The sequence below is a fragment of the Arachis ipaensis genome, chromosome B01 (genome assembly GCF_000816755.2).
Source record: "Arachis ipaensis cultivar K30076 chromosome B01, Araip1.1, whole genome shotgun sequence".
NCBI lineage: Eukaryota > Viridiplantae > Streptophyta > Magnoliopsida > Fabales > Fabaceae > Arachis > Arachis ipaensis.
Window position 1 is genome coordinate 47,821,883 of NC_029785.2, and position 5,117 is coordinate 47,826,999.

The following is a 5,117-nucleotide window of genomic DNA, read 5'->3' on the forward strand; positions in this document are numbered from 1 at the left end:
ACCGATTCAAACCGCACCGCTAATATATATCGTGTTTGGCAAAAGAAAGAGAAAAAATAAATCTACCAGACAAACAAATTTTTATCAGAGTCACTGTAAGGAAGAAAATAAAGTTGGAGAAGAATATTTTATAGTTGGAGAAGAAAATAAAAAGATCATTGCTAATAATTATGCGTAAGAAAGAAAATTCATATTAAAGAATATTTTAAGAAAATGAGAACAACAATATCAATAACCATTATATATAAATCAAAACACATAAAAGAAAATAACCTAACTAATATATGATAAATTAACGTGAGTAGATTTATCAATAAAAAATAAAGTTAAAGCAAAATAAAATTATTTGTAGAAAAAAAAAGTCAATTTTAACAAGAGCATTAAAAATAATAAATTTTATAAATTTATTTGGCCATCTTTATATATATAAAAAACAACGAAGACAATAGTTATATACCAAAATTAATTTATATTTAACGCATTTAATTTAAATAAATAATCTTATCTTAATTTAGTCTTATTTTACAAGATTTGATTTTGGTTCAATACATGATTTGATTTGATTTTATTATTAGTTAAAAATATCTTAAATAATAGGTAATAAATAGATAAATAATAAATTACTGTTTCTAATTACTATTGAGGTTGGCATGGGATTATATATATATTATGTGCAAACAAAAAATCAGTCAATCTCGAGGCTAAAACAAATCGAATCCGCAAGTCAGTCCACCAAATTCACAAAAAGGGGTTGGATTGAGATTTTGAATCCGCAAAACAAAAAAGGCTCGCCAGATCCACTTCGTTGAACCGTCACTACAAGAAATACTCTAATTACCGTCGGATGTTGTGTCGGTTTTTACTGGCAATTTTATCGCCAGAAAATCTTGTTAATCGATAAATATACACAAGAAGGAGGTAAATGGAGTATTAGTGACAAATTAGAAAACTTTGTAGAATATAGAAATTTAAATTGCGAAAATGTAAAGGCGACGTACTTCTATTTTCCATGGCCTTATAAGCAAACTTCAAGTATTTAAACCATGTACTTAATATTTTTTTTACTACTTATATAAAATAAATGAGAGCCTAAATGCAACTAGTTTCATACTAGAACTCTTTCAAGGGCTTGAACAAGTTTTCAAGAGCTTATAAGGAGCCAACTTTCCACACCATTTTAGAAACATAAATAGCAAAAATGTAGAGTTTAAGGGGTAAGAAGATGTGCAAGAATAATATATTTTAGTTTGGTATAACCTCTTCACCTACATCCATTCCTCCCCACTAAGGTGTGGAAATATTCACCATATCACTAACCTTATAGGGCGCTTGATAAGCCACTACAAGTTAGAGCACTTGTTGTACACCTCACGGTATATGATCACCACTTTTATTAAACACTCCACTTACTTAGAGACTCGTTCTCTAAGAACTTGAGGCAATACCAACTCCAAGTAATTTGCCTTGAGTGCTTAACGTAATCCTAGTATTCTCACCAATTATAATGTATAACAAGTCTCACAACTAAGAAAATCACACTCTAAGCCTGAGATTATAAGAATCTAAATATGTGAACTCTCTATGTTGAGTGTATGATTACAATTCAAACTACATGAGTAAGCTCAAGGATGTCCCTCAAATGTTGAGAAAAAATCACTTTGAAAACTTATGAATTTTAATTAATATGATACCATTAGGGGTGGAAATAGGCCAGGTCAGGTCAGGCTTTGTTCTTAACAAGCCTGGCCTATCATGTAGTCAATTGGCCTGAGCCTGGCCTGCAGTCTGCTATAGACTTTTTTTTAAAGTACTAAGCTTGACCTGTTATTCAGCCTGGCCTGACCTGAAGCCTGTTAAAAGGCCTAATAATTTTTTTTTAAAAAATTATTTTTTAATAAACATATTTAAATAAAATTTTATAATTATTAAAATTTAATTTAATTATGACTTATTTTATTAAATTTAAATTATTTATTAATTTGAATAAATATCTCTTGGATTCCTTAATCAGAATCTTCGTGGTATAAGCTAGAATCCATTGGCAGCAGTCATGAGAATCCGGAAGTCTAAACCTTGTCTGTGGTATTCCGAGTAGGATTCAGGGATTGAATGACTGTAACGAGCTTCAAACTCACAAGGGCTGGGAGTAGTGACAGACGCAAAAGGATCAATGGATCCTATTCCAGCATGAGTGGGAACCGACAGATGATTAGCCGTGCTGTGACAGCGCACCTGGACCTTTTTCACTGAGAGGACGGATGGTAGCCATTGACAACAGTGATCCACCAACACACAGCTTGCCATAGGAGGAACCTTGCGTGCGTGAAGAAGAAGACAGAGAGAAAGCAGAGATTCAGAAGACAAAGCATCTCCAAAACTCCAACATATTCTCCATTACTGCAGAACAAGTATTTAATCCATACTCTTTTATTCTTCGAAATTGATACTGATAATTATAATTGATTTCCTGACTAAGATTTACAAGATAATCATAGATTGCTTCAAACCAACAATCTTCGTGGGATCGACCCTTACTCACGTAAGGTATTACTTGGACGACCCAGTGCACTTGCTGGTTAGTGGTACGAGTTGTGAAAAGTGTGATTCACAATTTGTGCACCAAGTTTTTGGCGCCGTTGCCGGTTTATTTTGTTGCTTAGATGAGGAAAAATTTTTCATTTTGGTTTAGAGTCTTCTATTATTGTTTTTGGTTGAAATTATTTTTTTTAAATCCTGATTTTCTCTTTTTAAATTTTTCGAAATTTTTTTTAACTAATAATTGAGTTTTTCTGTTTGAGTTTAGTGTCATGTTTTAAGTTTGGTGTCAACTACATGTTTTTATTTCCCTTTAAATTTTCGAATTGCATGTTCTTTGTTCTTTCTTAATCTTTAAGTTGTTCTTGTTTATTTTCCTTGTTTGATCTTTAGTTTTTCTTGTTTTGTGATTTTTCTTGTTTTTCTTGTGCATTTTCGAATTATTAGCATCTAAAAAAAAAGATTTATTTATACCTAGCTCAATTGGCTAGAGCGTGGTGCTTATGTTCTTGGTAATTGGCTATCCTCTTTATAAAAACTTTTTCAAAAATAATTTTTCTTTGAATAAATCTTGTGCCAAACTTTAAGTTTGGTGCTTTCTTGTTGAATTTTCTTTAGTTTTCGAAAGTTTTATTTTGGTTTTTCAAAAATTTTAAGTTTGGTGTTCTATCTTCATGTTCTTGTTATTCTTGTGAGTCTTCAAAGTGTTCTTGAGTCTTCCTTGTGTTTTGATCTTAAAATTTTTAAGTTTGGTATTCCTTGGTGTTTCCCTCCAAAATTTTCGAAAATAAGGAGCATTAGATCTAAAAATTTTATGTTTTGTGTCTTTTTATTGTTTTTCTCTTTCCTTATTGAATTCAAAAATATCTTTTTCCTTTATTTAATTGATTTTTCGAATTTTTCTTTTAAAAATTCAGAGTTTATTTTAAAAACTTTTTATTTTATCTTATCTTAGTTTTAAAATTTCAAAATTCTAATCTTTTTCAAATAAATCATATCTTTTTCAAAATCTTATCTTATCTTATTTCAAATTTCAAATTTCAACTTCCAAAATTCAAATTTCAAATTTTAAATCTTTTCAAAATTTAAATCTTTTTCAAATCCTTATCTTAATATTGTTGACTTTTTCGAAAATTCAAAATTCAATTTTCAAATTTCAATTTTCAAATTTCAAATTTCAAATTTCAAAATTAATTTTCAAATTTAAAATTTAAATTTCAACACTTTTTAATTTAAATTCCTTATCTTCTCTTACCTAGCTTATCTTATCTTTTCTAAATCCTACAGAACAAATTACTGAATTCAATCAGCAATTAGACTTTTTAAGAAAACAGTTGGCCAAATTCAAGGAGATACTACAAGACACAAGAATGGCTAATCTGAATATGGAAGTACAGTTGAAGCAAATAGAACAACAGTTATCAAAACAAATAACAGAAGAGTGCCAAGCAGTTCAATTAAGAAGTAGAAAAACATTAAATACCTCACTTCAAGGCAGCAAGAAGCCAAGAAATGAACAACCGGCTATCCAAAATCCCTCTGAGGACAGTAAGAGCCCAGAGAGGAATAACTCTGGTGTTCAAACGCCAAAAACAGGCAAGGAGTTGGCGTCAAACGCCCAATGGAAGCTCAGTTCTGGCGTTCAAACGCCAAGAACAAGTAAGGAGTTGGCGTCCAACGCCACTCAAGCTTCCAACCCTGGCTTTCAAATGCCAGTGAGGGATCAGACACCTGCAAGTGCTGATAATAAATCCTTCAAGAAGGCTTCTCAATCTGCCTCTGTAGGAAATAAACCTGCAGCAACTAAGGTTGAGGAATACAAAGCCAAGATGCCTTATCCTCAAAAACTCCGCAAAGAGGAGTAGGATAAGCAATTTGCCCGCTTTGCAGACTATCACAGGACTCTTGAAATAAAGATTCTGTTTGCAGAGGCACTTGAGCAAATACCCTCTTATGCCAAGTTCATTAAAGATATCTTGAGTCATAAGAAGGATTGGAAAGAAACTGAAAGAGTTCTCCTCACTGAAGAATGCAGTGCAGTCATTCTGAAAAGCTTCCCAAAAAAGCTTAAAGATCCCGGGAGCTTTATGATACCATGCATATTAGAGGGTAACTGTACCAAGACAGCTCTATGTGATCTTAGGACATGCATCAACCTAATCCCTGCATCCACTATCAGAAAGCTTGGCTTGACTGAAGAGGTCAAACCAACCAGGATCTGTCTTCAACTTGCTGATGGCTCCATTAAATATCCATCAGGCATAATTGAGGACATGATTGTCAAGGTTGGGCCATTATGCATATTATGTACCAAGACAGCTCTATGTGATCTTAGGACATGCATCAACCTAATCCCTGCATCCACTATCAGAAAGCTTGGCTTGACTGAAGAGGTCAAACCAACCAGGATCTGTCTTCAACTTGCTGATGGCTCCAATGGCTCCATTAAACAACATCCAGACGACTGCCTGGGCGTTGATATTATTGACTCCCTGGTGTAAGAGGTCAATATGACTGAGAGTCTCGAATCAGAGCTAGAGGAGCTAGAGGAAGATGTTCAGCCTGATCTGGAGGAACCAGAG